The sequence below is a fragment of the Pogona vitticeps genome, chromosome 8 (genome assembly GCF_051106095.1).
Source record: "Pogona vitticeps strain Pit_001003342236 chromosome 8, PviZW2.1, whole genome shotgun sequence".
Taxonomy (NCBI): domain Eukaryota; kingdom Metazoa; phylum Chordata; class Lepidosauria; order Squamata; family Agamidae; genus Pogona; species Pogona vitticeps.
The window spans coordinates 24965984-24982539 of record NC_135790.1 but is presented as its reverse complement, the minus strand read 5'-3'; the positions used below and the strand labels follow the sequence as shown (position 1 = coordinate 24982539).

General features: G+C 41.3%; 1 long non-coding RNA gene across 2 annotated transcripts in view; it reads right to left on the bottom strand.

Annotated features, from left to right (window-relative positions):
* Positions 1–16556, bottom strand: part of LOC140701904 (uncharacterized) — an 85314-nt gene that overhangs the window by 57209 nt on the left and 11549 nt on the right. The window contains exon 1 of one of the 2 annotated variants that reach the window (XR_013538226.1): positions 5621–6148. The exons of the other annotated variant lie outside the window; for it this stretch is intronic. This is a non-coding gene — a long non-coding RNA (uncharacterized LOC140701904). Of the gene's footprint in view, positions 1–5620; positions 6149–16556 lie in introns of those variants that run through there. 2 annotated transcript variants of the gene reach the window in all.

Here is a 16556-nt window from a genome sequence, read left to right as displayed (position 1 = left end):
CGTGTTCCACCCCTACCCCCGGTTCTTGTCTTAATATCCTGCATTAAGAAGACGCACATATACTATGGAACTGCATGAGGGTGGCTCCCCTTACCTTCTTTGGAACAAGCTGGAACTCTACTGGAAACAGAAGTATGTGTTTGACTTGTACACCAGGAGTTTGGTTTGGGGAAAACCCAAATTCCACACATTGGGAAAGCATTATTTGTCTGCATCCTGGAGGCTCAATATATTCTGCCCAGGAGACATGTCTAGAGGCATCGGGGGGGACAGGGTGTACATGGAGGTTCATTAATGGATCACTGGTCAGTTCCTGGAGGACCAAGAAGCAATTCTTGAGCGTTCTGGTTAGAGATGGGCACAAACCGCCAGTTTGGCAGACGGCTGAGCAGGTGTCCCATGGTTCGGTACTCTGCCCCCTGTGGGATGCCTCTACTTAGAGATCACACCCAGAGGAGCTTGGGCAGATTGCTGCTTCTGAGTGGGCAGCTGCTGGAGGAGGCAGGTCACTGAACCACGGAACACCCATTTGGCCATTCACCAAACCAGCACAAATCCTGAACCAGGGGTTCATGGCCATCTCTAGTTCTGATATTTGCAGATAACGTTGGGTGTGGAAGGACAGACTTGATCCAGAAAGATTATTTGGGGGTTTTGAAGCAACCATACAAATTCAGGAGCATTAAATACAAATTTATTAGGTCTTCTCCATGAGGCAATTTGGAATATACACTCCTGCTTATGACTAAGAATCTATTGGGGGGGGGGGTGTAAAGGACATCTAAGATTGAATGGCAACCCAGTTTGTGCCCCCACTGCTCAACTTACTTTCCTGGTGTTAAAGTTCATGGAAAGTTTTCTCCCTTCAAACCAGAATTGGAATAGTCTCGGGTCACTGTTGAGATACAAGATGACTTTAAACAGAGGACTGTCCCTTCACAGAAGGAGAGGATTTAAAGTTCTCTTCTGCCCGAAAGGCTGTACTCTGCTAGACCTTCAGGAAGAGGACACTGCTTTGTACAAGAAGGAACAGGGGTCACCCGGATCCCAAGCCTTCAGCAGCTACAGCGCAAGGCATGACTATATTCAGATATTAATTTCTGTAAATGAGGAGGATGCGTGCCCCACCCCTCCACTCATTGCCCCTCTGACCTCCCTGTCTTACCAAGGAAAAGCATGAAAAATTCCTCTACTCATGTTCAGCCAAGCATACTTTCTGAACTCCTTCATCAATGGAAACCATGGATAGACAAGACTATCAGCTGCTCTGTTCTTCTTCCTAACTGGTGGAGAAACTCTGATAGGAGCTTAGGGTTGCCTAGGTACAGGATAGTTGACCTCCTGAGAATAATATTCATGCTATTCAAGCTACTCTTTGACATTCCTTCACAAAGATCGACCCACCAATTCTTCAGAGGTTCCTCAAAAGTCCTTCTAGATGGCCTCTCCTTCGGAATTCAGAATGCTGAGGAGGAAAAATTCTCCTAGGCTTGAACCCCAAGTATGAAACTCCATTTAGATCTTTTTACCTGGTGCTATACTACTCTTAGGGACATGGTGGCACTGCGGGTTAAACCGCAGAAGCCTCTGTGCAAGGTCAGAAGACCGGCAATCGGAAGATCGAATCCACGCAATGGAGGGAGCTCCCCTCGCTTGTCCCAGCTCCTGCCAACCTAGCAGTTTGAAAGCATGTAAATGCGAGTAGATAAATAAGTACCACCATGATGGGAAGGTAGCAGCATTCCACGTCTAGTCACGGTGGCCACATGACCATGAAAACTGTCTTCGGACAAATGCTGGCTCTATGGCTTGGAGACGGGAATGAGCACCGCCCCCTAGAGTTGGACACGACTGGACTAAATGTCAAGGGGAACCTTTATCTTTACCTATACTACTCTTAAAGTGTTTACTAAGTTTGCAGAGTTTAGGAAATTAACAAAAACCAACACCACCACAATTTGTTCTCATTAGACATGATGGAATCAAAAAGTGATCTGCTATCATTACTTATTACAAAAATTTAACTTGTTATATTACACGTTATGCCGCTGGCTGATTTTTAATTCCTTTCTGTTACTTTGATTTGAAAATGAAATTCAGGATTAGTTAGAGAATACCATCAAATGGGGGGGGGAGGGGAAAATCATGTCCAAATGCATTAGGAATGTTTTCAAAAAGTAACCCAGGAAACCAAAAGTAACTAGAAATAAATAAATGTAATATTACATGTTGCACCAATAAAGGAATTCTGTTACTGCTTGTCTTACTTTTGAAAGACTTGTTACATCCTTTTTACCCCCAAAAGTGACTAGTTGTGGGTAACTACAGGTCTGACCACAGGTGAAAACAAAGGCTTATTTCCTCCACTTACAGCTTTATCCCTCCAGGCACATAAATCTTTCACTGCTACATGCCTGAGATATCAGACTGGCAAACACAGCTGTGTTATCTACCAAATGACCAACTGCAAAACAAAGTCAGGCTAACATGCCAGATGCAGACTGAGGGAAGTTCTTATTCTGATAATCAGTCCTTTCTTCTTTAGCCACATTCTCTATTCTGGCCGTCCGCGATTTTGAATTTCTGTGTCTTAGTACTGCAAGCCACCATGGGTCTATCTGATGGCAAAAGTCAAACTTTGATAAACAAATTCATTTAACAAAACATTCTGATGTGTCCGAGTAGCTTCTTCCTGCCCTGCTTTTTTTTAATGATAATAATAAATTAAATTATTGATACATTTGCTATCCCTTGAATGATACCTTTTTATCTGTTACCCTAGTCAGCCTTATGTTAGGGCTGTCTCCAATTTCTCTTGCCTCTTAAGCCACTTGTATTAACACAATCTTTGCATTTACTAAGGCGGTGGCCCCATCCATAATGTCATTGTGTCTCTTATTAAATCCTGCACCCCTTTTTGTACCAAAGCAGCACTCAAAGTTTCAATCTCGCCCTTCAGAAGATAAGGGCAATATTCTGGAAATATAAATTCCGCTTATTAATTCATAGGACAAATTCAAATGTGTCCCGATACTGGCCAAGTTTCTAGTCAACATGAGGCATCCCAAACTTCCTCTTCCTCTGCACAAGTGGAACAACTCTACACAAACCAGGGCTTCACACTTAGGTCAACCAAAGTGGCTGAACCACATGCTCCCAACGATGTGGGCAGAAGAGAAATATTTCAGCCACAGTTCCCAGTGGCAAGAACCAAAACACTAAAATCCAATAAATAAATGTAAAAAAGAACTTTCCTTGGTCATGAAAGTGATGGCGTTGAAACAGAAATTCCTGCAATAATCCTATTTACGTGAAGATCGTAATCACTCTGTGTAGCCTTTTTCTGTACAGCAGAATCCTACTCCCTGCAATATATCTGTTTTTTTACTTGAGGAACACCAGCCAGGGGTTTGCCTACACCCTGGTCACCTCAGCCAATTTAATTTAATTTATTTATTTTATTAAAATCTAGCTTTGCTCAGTTGAGCAAGCATGCAAGCCGTTGGTTGGAATAAAATTTTTAAAAAAAGAAGAAGAGGAAGCATTCAGTTTTATCATCTCTCAGCAAGGACCAGAAGGGCTGAGATGATGAATAGAATAATGGAGGTCAGCAAAGGAACCGGTCTACTGAAATCACAGTCTGACTTTGAATCTATTTCATCTTCCCTCCAGAGAAGGCCAGACATAGACCCCACCGCCAGCCAACAATTTATTAAAAAAAAAGAGGGGAGAAAAACAAGGAATACTTTTTCCGGCAGCTTAACACTGCAAACAACTGCTATGAGGTATTTACAATGCCATATTACTTCATGCAATCTGCACAGTTCCTGGATCAACAAATCTGTAATTTTGGGAGCTGATGATGACACAAGATGTGAGCAAACCAGCTTTCTTCCATAAACATCTCAAATGCTTATTTGGAAAATAATCTAAGCATTCTTTCCAAAGATTTGTGCGAAACTTTCGTAACATATAACGATGCCACTCCTGAAGGCAAGGGTGTGTTTCTTTCCTAGGGGAGGGGTACACCCCTTAGCCATATCCTTTATACCACATTTATTTCAAGGAATACACTAGGCCAATAAAATTGTTTAAATCCATGGTTAGACACTCCTCACCACTTTAGACACTCAAAAGCTCGAGGAGTAAATACTCAGAATGATTCGAAACGTTCCACCGGATAATTATAGAGATCAAAATACTTTTGTCAGTGTTCACGTAACCAGAGAGACTTCTAAAAATAGGGGCTGACAAAGGGTGTATTTTTAATCTTAAGCGCATGCCTCCAAGTGAGAGGAGACTGGAACAATGCTGTTGTGTTTTTTTTCTTGAAGTATTTTAAAAAAGTGTAAAGACAGTCTGTCCCGTCTCCTATTCTTCAGACTTTCCTTAGATTTTAAATAATGAAGAGGAGGACAATTACGACAATAACAATCAAAACTACTGGGTCTGTATATTGGAAACTCCCAAACATTTATAGTAGCTATGATTTTAGAAAGAACATTGAGAATACCTGAGTGCTGTTATGTAGAAAGCTATAAGGCCCAGAGTTAGAAGCCCTGTAAAATTGTGGACACTGGCCTGTTTGTGAGCAAAGTGTAGATGACAGGGAGTCCCCTATAAGAAATAATGGAAGAATCTGGCATGTTCTTCGCAGGCAGAAGGAAGCCCAAAATGAGATGGGTTTTATTCGCAGATGTCCCAACAAATCCCGGATTTTTGTGCAACCGAATTCTAGTAATTTGTCAGTATAAAATCTAACTGCCTGAAAAACACGCACAGACTAATCTTTGCATCTAGCTATTGTTCAAGCAAAGTGGAAGTTACCTTCGGCTTCGGCTTCTTTACATATCACCGCTGCATGATAATCAGGTGAAAAATACAGGCATAAGGATGGACAATAAAAGCAATATCTCCTGTTTTGCCTTTTCTGACACTCCAAACTTGAGAGCACCAGACCTAAAACAGTACAGATCTCTCTCTGTGTGTATGTGTGTGTGGTTAACCTCACCACTGAACAGTGAAAGCTGCATTTTTTTTTAAATTTTTAGTTCTTTGGGATCATTTCCCCCCCCCCAAAAAAAAAACAACAAGCAAGACACATCCTCTCTCTCCAAAACCACCGACACAAAAAGTCTCTCCAGAAACCACGTTATTTGACATATGGGAAGCAAGCTATGAAACCAGCAAAGGTACGAAGCGCCCACTGCCACCCATCCCGTTGTTATAATTCCTAATTTTGCAGAATGGGTGGCAGAGCCGTTGATCAGAAGAGGGCAGAAAATGGGAAGGAAGGTGGAGGGGGGGAAGAGAAAGAACTAACTTGCTCAGAGATACTCCACCGCCACCCCTTAACAGGGGCCACAGACAGGGAAAGAGGTTCAGGAAAGCGGCAAAGAGAAAGGCTGAGCAACCGTGGCATTGACAATGCGGCCCCCCACCCCCACCCACCCCTTTTTCCCCCTTCCTCCTGCTGTGACACTTCCATTCAACGGCAAACCAAACTGCCATCGTAAGAAAGCACAATGGCTCAAGGAATACGAGGAGACCCCGGGTGGAAAGGAAGGGGGGAGTGGGAGGAAATCAGACGAATTCAGAGCTAAGATGGCAGAGTTCTCACCTTTTCCGCTCTCCTTTTTCGGACAATCTGGATGGAGCCGTCCCGCCGAGAGGAGGTCGCGCGGATATTCGGAACAGGTGGACAATCCGGAAGACTTCGGCACTTCAGAATGCAATTTTAGAACTCTTTCTAGGGGTAGATACACTCTGGATGCCATCTGTGTGTGGAAGTGTGTATGCGTGCGTGCATGTGTGTGTGTGTGTGTCTCCCTCTCTCTCCTGTTTTATGTCCTTCTATCTGCATCACACACCTCTATTAGTATGAAGACTTTCTGTCCATGTAAGTAAGTGAGAGTGTGTATGTCCCTTAAATGTTTGATTCAAGATAACACATCTGCATGCATTTGTAAGCAAAGGGTAGCCCTATAGCAGTTTCTTCAACTATCAATTAGTCAGCAATTGCATGAGATCCCCATGCGCTGGGGTGTACCAAAGGTGGGAAATATGCAAATAAGCTGTAACACCTGGGTCACGTACAGTAACTTGGCTTCCAATAAATAATGCTTCCTTTCTACCTTTTCTGTTCTCTGCTCTGTCTCTTTTTTTCAGTACAAATAATAGCATTTTCATTCAATTTCATATCTGACTCCCAGCAGCAGCGATGTTCTTCTTTATATTATATTATATTATATTATATTATATTATATTATATTATATTATATTATATTATATTATATTATATTATATTATATTATATTATAATCTCACTTTTTTGGGGTAAACTGGAAATAACTTTCTCAAGCCTTAGAAGGTGATCCACTCTTATTTTTAAAAGCTTTTTCTTCCTCCCCCAAGGGAGGGTAACATAGATTCCGAAGGCACAGAAGTTTTCATAATTTACTAAACATATATTGTTGAAAGGGAGAAGGAAGAAGTGAAATATAATAATCTGAAAACAGGACTGAAGACAAGGGGGTGGCTGTGCCATAGAGGGGAGAATTTATTCCATGAGTTTACTACTTTTTAATAGCAAAAAAATCATGTTTTCTTTCATTGAAAGGCATTAGTTGCATTAACATTACTTTAAGGAGGTGTGGAGAGAACTTCTCCACATTCGCTTTGAGTAATGTTGTCTGTTTTATTTTTTTGATGTACTTTAGCTTGAATAGGTACCCTTAAATGAAAACACATGCAAACACATACATGTGAGTCTGTATGTGTGCATTCTCAGAGCACAAACACAAGCCTAACACCAACAGCCTCCAAACGCAAAACTCAACCAGAATCTTGGTCCTCTCATGGTGAAACGGCAAAAAAAGGCAAAAATCTTGAGACTAAAACTGAAGCAGTTAAGTGATGGGGGAGACAAACATTAGCTCGCCTTATTTTTTTGTGCATGCCACATCTCACTTCTGATTTTCTATCCAAGGAGCATTCATGCCCAGCATTGAGAGCTTTTTTCCCCCAGATGCATTCAAATGTTTTGTGAAATTTGGAGACAAATGATTTTATTCCTACCAAATGCCAGCTTTAGGGATAGATGTAACGTATAGACAGTGTGCTTTATGATAGCATAAGGGCTTACGTTGGCGTCTTTCCAGCTCATCCACTGAACGGCTGAGCAGTGAAAATAAACGGAAGCTTTTCCTCTCGCCTCCCGTCACCCCGATACCTACTCCATTCTCTCCTCGTCTCAGAGGTTTTACAATCCCGAGAAATTACGGCAAACTGTAAAATGGCATTAACAAAATACAGGAAGGCTGGTGAATGTCATCTTGGGTCTCCGAGCAGAGGGGAGACTGTAAGGAAATTGTCTGAGGGTGATGTGAGAAGGAGGCTCTTTGTCAGAAAGAAAGAAAGAAAGAAAGAAAGAAAGAAAGAAAGAAAGAAAGAAAGAAAGAAAGAAAGAAAGAAAGAAAGAAAGAAAGAAAGAAAGAAAGAAAGAAAGAAAGAAACAGTTAAGTTTCTCTATGTGAAAGGACCCAACCGCTATAATCTAACAGGGCTAAAATTATACTCAGGTCTGCTTAGAAGAACATCTTTTGCATCCAATCACACTTTCTCCCCAATAAGTATTTCTAGGATTTGCGCAGCCATACTGGTTCAAATTTGCATCTACAAATTTCTGACAATGTAGAAAGCATTCCATTTTGCATTGTTATTGTTTGGTTTTTTCCCTGCTCATAATTTTTTTTACATCTATGTCAAAATGCAGAGGGAGGAGAGAAAGACCATGCACGAGGGGCAGAGCTTTCTATCCTTCTGGGCAAAAAAAATAAATAAATTGGTGCATAGACACACACACACACACACACACACACACACGTGTGCTTGGCGACCAACCCCATCATGCCAAAAACCTTCTGCCACCTAACAGCACCGCCAACAAAACACTGCCGAAACCACAAAACCCTCTAGCCCTTTGCTAAACAAAGACATGTTAAAATATCCATGCAGGAGGAGGTGAGTTTGCCCCTGAAGGAAGAGGGAGAGGCAGAACCCAGTGGCAAAACCCAACCATCTTTCTCGTCATAGACAGAAGTTGCTCTGATGCAAGGCTGAAACCTTGGGCTTTTCAAGAGTCTTCTTTGAAAGCCATGCCCGTGTCTTGCAAAAGAAGGGTGGATTTAAAAGGTGGCCATTGTTCCCCATTTGACCCTTTGTCTCAAAAAAAAATCAATTCGATATTTAAAGTTGGACGGAAGCCTATAAGAAACTGGGCTTTCAAGAAGGAAACTCTTTCTCATTCCAATGGGAAGGTTTAAAAACCAGCCCTTAAGACACAGCTTTTTAAGGTGGAAAGTATGTGGAAACAGCCCTGCCGTACATGCATCTCTAAAACAGGTATGTTAGAGTTATCTGGACTGGAACAAAAATACACATCAAAGAGCTTAGGCTTATAACTATTTTTCTCTCCCTTTGACCACCAATCTTATTTGTGCACATTTTAGACTCCAATCAAACAAACTCCACAACACTCCTCTTCTATTTTTAGGTTTCAAAGCAAAATAGGCTATGGCAGATCACAACCTAATCTTGACAATGTGAATAATATGTTTTACTATTTTAGACTGTAATCTTATTACACAATATCCTGGGAGTAACACCCCCCCCCGACAGGTTACTTGCCATTTGGGGATGTTGTTTATTCAAATTATTCTCCCCCACAACACAGCCGGATGCTAGTTTTGCATCTGAAGCATTGTGGGACAGTTAACATCCATGCCACAATACAGATTCACCCCAATGGAGGAACAAATCCCGGTCGGAATCACGGAGCTCCCTGTTCCAGTCACAAGATGCCGCTCAATGCGCTCTAACTACCCTGCTTTGTTGTCATTTCAAATGACAACAAAGCCAGAACAAACTTGGCCTTAGAATTCTCTATCATCACCTTTTATTTTGGGCATCAGGTGGGAAACATTGAACATATTTGAGAAATGAGATTCCATTTGAATGCAAACCCCAATGATCATGAATGACAATTTTTTTAAAGTTATATCCTGTCCTCAAATACACAATCTATAAGGAGATTCTTAAAGCAAACTGCAACAATTAAAAGGAAATAAGAACCATGCTTTAGAAAAGATGCTTCTGGAGGCACTTGCTTTCCTTATGTTAAAAGCAAAAGCAAACCTATATACGTGGATTTGCTAGGGACATCGTTATAGAAATGGCAAAGAAAAATTATGGGAGGATGGTACTATTAAATAGCCTTGCCACATTCATGTGGTGGGTGGGTCAGAGAGAGGAAGGAGGGAGGGAGGGAGAGAATCTAGGTATTTTTAAAATGATAACAAATATTTCTTGATCAGAGCAACCAATTTTTATCTCAGCTTCCACTGAAGCCGACTAAGTCAAGTGAGATAGAAAAAGAAAGAAAATCAGCGCATAGAACAAGCTTTGTTTTGCTTTTTTAAAAGTGTTGACATTTAGAAATAAGCTTATTTGTGTGTTTCAGCTAGCTGATATCAATGTCCCAACCCCGTACATATATTTGTATTTATATATATATTAAATGCACAGAATATTTTAGACAGACAGTTATTTAAGATCTCACATGGTTAAATCTCCCTGTTTTTTGAAGGCAGCTACAAGGTCTGACAATGAACAAATAATTTATGTTGGAGACCCAAAAAAAAAAGGGAAGGGGGGGTGTTTCAATCTGTTTCATGCCGCTTTCCTCCTGCAGGGCTTCACCAGGACGAGAACGCAGAAACTCAGATCTGCACCATCCATCACCTATCCCAGTCTTTCAATTAATGACACTGCAATCAGATCGATAGCGTGTAATAAGAACAGAGCTTTGCATTTCGGTACCTATTAATTCGCTGAGTAGCTCCAATGGCAAAACGTGACTAGAAAAGAGATAACGGGAGATATCAGCCCATTAATTGTTGGGAAAGGGGGTGAAGGAGACTTGGTGGAGGGGAGGGGGCGTTATTTGGAGCAGCATCAGCTCCGCCTTAATCTCCAACTCATCTATGTCCAGATTTTCTGTATGTGGAAGGGGGGGGGAATCGCAAACCCACCACCTTGTATAGGCTGGCATTTTGCAAAAACACAACATGTAAAAAGGGGCTTGGCTTTCTCCCTTAACGACGACAACAAAAATGTTTCCGGCCCCCGATTATTGCAAAGAAGGGCTTCCTCAAGTGCAAGCAATGTTCTACAGGGCAAAATACCCAAAATGAGAAGGAGGAGCAGATTAAGATTCCTCATACAATATGTGGTTCCCAGGAGGAAGGCCTATAAGTTATGAAAAATCTGCCCTATTTGCATAAGGTCTGCAGACTTAGAATATGGCATTTCTTTCTCCTTGGATTTGTCAGACACATACACACACACCCCAAAGACACAGGTAGTTGGGGACATGCAGCAGTTTGAGCAATAGCTGAGAGGGCAGGATGCTCTGGGATAAAACCAGGAGGAGGAATCACATCATTAGCCAAAAAGCATCTCAATAGTGTTGCATTTCACAGAGCACCCAGAAACAGGTAACTGAGGTTGGGTGGGAGATGACACATATTTGCACTCACATATGTTGTTGTTATGTGTCATTAAATCTCCTCTGATTTATGGTGATTCTTCAAATCAGCAACCTCTAAAATGTCCATCATTATTAGCCAAGATACTGACTTCCTTTATGGAGTCAATCCACATTGTGCCTGTTCTTCCTCTTTTCCTGCTGCTTTCAATTTTTCCTAGCGTTATTGTCTTTCCAGAAGAAGTCTTGTCTTCTCATAGTGTCCCAAAAGTAAAAGAGCCCTAGTTTCTTAATTTTTTTGCTTCCGGAAGGGAGTTCAGGCTTGATTTGATCTACAACTCACTTGTTTGCCCACCTGGTGGTCTGCGGTACCTGCAAAATTCTCTGGCATATCATCCCTTCTCTTACGAGTTGGTGTATATGCACATTCCCGAATTTCTCCCAAGGATTGGCATCTTAGGGGTAGGAATGGGAAAACAAATTGTCGTTTCATTTGAAGAACACAAGAGCAAGACACAGAATCAATGACTGGAAAGAGGCTCAGTCAGTTTGGAATGGAAATCTTTGTTGATTTTATTCTCACTGGTGACAACAACAACAACAAAAATTTGTTTCTCCCTACAGGGCATGAATATCAGTGTTTGTTTTTTGCATTTTTTGTATTCTGGGTCATTTTCTTAAAAAAAATTCGCACAAGCATATTTTGTACAAGAAAACTTGAGATTTGTGCCAAACTGCTTGTATTTTGTGCAGAACATGGGGTTAATCATACAAAACAACCCTTTTTTATGACACCGTAAGTCAAAGCTTTTCTTTCTGAAAAATGCAATCTTTTGCCCTACGTTTTTTGCTAGTGCTACAACTGATGAGCAAGTGTGGGTCTTCCATGAGAAATCTTGCACTGGCTTACTGTCCACTATCTAAACATCTTCTAAATCAGGAGACTTAGTTAGGCCCCTTGCTGCAACAATAGCAGGCAGTACCCCCCAACTGCCATATAAAAGTTCATGGCCTCCAACTTATTTTAGGTCTGAAATAACACTTTTTAGCAACCGGAAATAATGTTCCAGCTACTTCTGTTTCTAAAGAAGGCAATTTAAGAGCTGAGTAAGGCCAGAGTACCTCAAAACAGCTTTTGAGTCGCACGTTCCACACTCCTGAGTTGTCTGGGAATACTATTTGCCATCTTTGTATGATTCTCCCACAAAATACAAACATTTTTACACACTTTTTGTTTTGTTTTGGTTAAGAATTGCCTTGCAAATTTTGGAGAAACCCACAATCCAAATGATAACTCTGTTTGTGTGGATTCTTTGGTCCAGAAAGTGAATATTTGGGCAATTTTTCTTTAAAACGGAGACTAGTTGAAAGTTGTGAATGGGATGGTCTCTATAAGATAGCTACATTTGCTGAGCTAAAACTGTCAATACATTTGCTCTGCTTCCTTACAGAATATTAATACCATCCCTGGGGTTTGCATGTTATGAATACTGGTGGGAAGTATTTCTATAATGAAATCTTAACTCTTTTCTTGGGGAAAGCAACAGGAACCTGAGGTCCTCTGACAGCCAGATTCTGAATAGGACTGGATGTACCCGAAATCTCATAATATTGCCCCTCTAGAGTACGACCCTTGCATCAGAAAGCGGGTCCGCAAAAGCCAGTGTAGATGCACATGATTGTTTGATGCTGGACGGTCTCCCCTTAATGGGTGCCTCTAGAACAAGCTATGTCCACCACATCTGGAACATTAAGGAGAGAGGAAGATTTCCAAGAAAGCAAAGGGAGGCAACACAATTTACATAGGATTTCAACAGTGATGACAGAGAACAGAGAGGCAGTTGAAAACTTCATAACATTTTATTATAATAATCTTAGAACTGCAGAAGCTGGAAGGGACCCTTTAGATCAACAAGTCCAGCCCTGGTCAAGGAGGCACAGCGTGGAATCCAACTCCTAACCTCTAACTCCACAGCCAGAGATCTAAACCCCTGCGCTATCTAGGAGTTCATTCCGTTTCTTGCGATTTGGACATATGGGCAGTCCTAAGCAATCAAGGATCAAGTGCTGATAAAGGCGGAGCCCGTGGGACCTGGTTGCAGGAGGACCTCACCGAAAACAACCAAAGCCATTTGGAACCAAGAGAGAGACAGAGACAGAGAGAGGGTCATGTCTAGACAAATACTTTTGCAATTTCCACATACGGTTGAAAAATCGGTTGAAGAAAGCGTTTTTCAACGCCGACAAATTCCAGCAGGTACTTCTGTCTGCATCAATCCTACTTTAAACAGGCAAATTTTTGTGGCACAATAAGTAATCTTGCAACGCATTGTCTTACACAGGCACCTGTTCTCATCACAGTTCCATTAAAAGTCCAATGTGATCTACTTAATTATTAGCAGGGGAGAGGGGGAGAAACAGAAATCTCAGGGGAATAAGATTCTGTAGCTCATTTTGGCTACAGTGATCGTCTTTTGCGACTTTTTAATCCTTCTCTGAAGACTTCAAGGTACTTTTAAAGTAGATAATGCATTTCATTCTCTAGCCGCTCAACAGTTTAATCTGCTCAGCCCGTCACCCCTTTCTTCCCCGAGTTACCATCTGCTGCACCTTGCATTTGTTTCCCCGCTGGACTTTTTCCTGAACCCTTCGGGTGCATTCAGGGCTTTTAAACATCTCCTCTGGCCCTTATGTCTAGCTGCTTATGTTTGGGGGGGGGCAGACAATGGAGGTGATATGGGCCATTATGCATGAGGAGCTTCGCGTATAACGTGAGAAACTTCTCATCTCCTGACCCCTGTTAGCATAAGAATTGCTGATAAAATTCAGAACTCAAAAGGAGGAGAAGAATCTTCTGGGAACACAGATGGAGGGGGGCTGGAAATCACAGAGAGAAAGGAGGAGACAGAAAGTATTTCAGTAGAGAAATGCCGTTTGAAGGGAAAACCCAAACGGTTCAGCCACTTGGGGACCTGGGTTCCTTTACTTTATAGCGCTAAGTCCCTCTGGGAATTTTGTATGTCCAGCAGGTTGGAAGCGTGTGCATACGGGCAAAAGGGAAGCCCCCTTGAAAGCAATATGGCTCACTTTCAGAGAAAGAGGCATGAGATGGCATTGTAATGAACAGTATACAAAAGGTAGCATGCTTCATAGACTGGAGGGATGCACAACATTATAACAGAGATATACCTTATTGTCATCAGTGACTGGATAGCTGGAAAACTATAAAAATTCCTTTTTTGGACTTGTTTCCACAAAGCCTTTGAAAAAAACTTTTAAAAAATTCAGAAGCATACTCTTGTCGCACCATCTTACTCCTAACGTTAGTCTTATGCCACTGTAGCTTCTCTAAGATTTTTTCCCCCTAATGGGGTGAGAAGCCCATCTGTTCGGCTTCCTCGTCCATTAGAATGGTTTATTTGAACCTAAGGGATTTCTCTGTGCAAAAACTGTGGTTGCGAATTTCAGCACATTGTTCAAATGTTTTTCAAAGTTTTGCAATTCGAAACAGGAAGAAATCTGAAAACGTTGAAACTGTAAATGAAGTGAAAAATGGACCTTGCTTCTCATCAAGGAAGTACTGGATGCATGAAACATGCAAATGTTTGCTCCCCCCTCCTTGAATGAGCAACAGTAGGGTCCAACAGCTACACTCACTTTATAGGAAGCTACTGTTCAATATTCCCTAAAGGAGTTTGTACAGTGATAGAATGAAACTAACAAAATAGCCCCTTCCCCCCCCCAATTTTAAACTTTCAGTGCGAAAGAACAATCAATATGCTTCAGGCAGCAAAATGAGTGGGTCTGTTTTTGGTCAATGGCTGTTCGTTATGACAGTCAGACTGGAACCTTCACAGGCAGAAGAAGGGTCCCACTGGGTCCTCCTGGTGGGTGAAGCCTCGGCCTTGTTACCCCATTGACAGCTCGTCCAGACAGAGCTTGGAAATGACGCACAAAGTTTAACTCATCTATGCTAAAATGGTTATTTCTCCACTAAACAAGAGCACTGGGCAAATTACTTTAAATAATGTTTTAAAAGTAACAGAAGAAGAAGAAGAAAAAGAAGAAGAAGAAGAAGAAGATGAAGAAGAAGAAGAAGAAGATGATGATGATGATGATGATGATGATGATAATGATGATGATGATGATGAAGAAGAAGAAGATGATGATGATGATGATGATGATGAAGAAGAAGAAGATGATGATGAAGAAGAAGATGATGAAGAAGAAGAAGACAAAGATGAAGAAGAGTCATTTCTGACTTATGGCAACCCTTTTCGGTGTTTTCCATGTAGGAAATAATCAGAAGTGGTTTACAGTACTCTTCCCTGCTTCTGGGGGCATCCTAGGACTGTGCAGCTTGCTCAAGGCTACACAGGCTGACTTTACTCCCAGGTAAAGATCCTCACAGTAGAGAATCAAACTCGAAACGTCCAGCTCTTTCTGACTCACCAAGCTATCTACCCAGCTAACATTAATCTCAATGAATCCCTTTTTGGGGATTGTAATTTACAAAATTACTCAACCGGCGTAGCCACTGCCGTCCAATTCACTTCTCAAAGTTTTGGTTTAAATGCAGCATTCAACAGATTGCTTTTCACACCAAACACAGACACAAAGGTATACACCATGCACACTGTCCTGAAACAGCTTTGGAAACGAAGCAAAGTGAAACAACACACCTCAGAGCAATATGGAAACTATCTCTCCAATCTTTTCTGGCAGAGGGGAGCTTGAAAGACAGTTTTGTTTATATGTATTTTCATTCCAAAGCAACATTTAAATGCAGGATAAAAAAAATATTTATAGGTTCTTAAAAGGCATGCTAGGGGCTTATATTGCAAATATCTCAGGTCAAAGCCAAGGCAGAAATGAATTGTCAATGATTCCTCGCTTCGCTGATCCAGCATGTGATATCTAATGCACAGTTTTAAAACTTTACAGATGTACTGTCTAGAATTAGAGCCACCAGAGAGCAGGCAAATTGGTTTAAATAAAGCATTATCAGTGGATCCAAGAGGAGGGGGGGTGGAATCTAGAGATAATTAATAATAAAATAAAAGGGAGAGAGATGAGGAAAGAGAGAGCAAGAACATCAACACAGGCAAATGAAATGGATTTGGAAATTAGTCAGAAAAGTGGGAATTTGTCAATTAGATTTGCTGACATTAAGCGGAGACAGCTGAGTAAGTAAGGCAGAATCTTCAGGTGATTTTTTTTTAAAAAAATCAGGTTATAGCTGCATCTAATGCATGAAAAACAGGTTTTGAACGCTATCTTACTATTATGCAAAGTTAGTACTATTGTACTTTGCTGATGAACAGAGGAGCTAAAACTGAGTGTAAACATTCAGCAGAACGAGCTGCACCATTTTAGACTGGGGGGGGACACACACGGGGATTCAAAATTCCTCTACACTAAAAATATCCTATAAATGGAGAATCAGCTCAGTGAGCAAAATGCTGGTTTTCTATTCCCAGGAGGTCTTCTACATAAGAGGGCATCAAATGCGCATAACCTGGCTCCAGTAGTTCATGAACTTGTAACTTCCTGCCCAGTGTAGACTAGACTTGCTTACGGATCCAGGAGATTCATTTGGATAGTGTAGGAGAAAGAAGCCTAAACTTAGTTTCAAAAACCCCCTAAATCCATATTGTTTCAGAAAACTCATTTGGGTTGTGGAAGAGAGAAGAAAAAGACCTCAAACTTAAATGCAGAAAATCTTAGAGGTAGCTTTCCATATATGTAGGGCTGCTCAGAAATTCTGGAGGAGTGCGTGAAACCCTAGCTTTCTCTGGCTGAAAAGAGGAAGAAGCAGGAAGTTGCCACGAAGAAAGGAAGCCAAAGAGTACCAGTTAGCATGTAGACTTAGAAAAGAGAGGGAGAACCTCACCCTATCTCCCTATCACTTCCTCCAATAGTTCAGATAATTTGCTCCATACACTTGTGCTTTGTTCCAACACAATTAAAAGGGTTAAGCAAGAGATGATCAGAGAGTCTCAGACCCTGA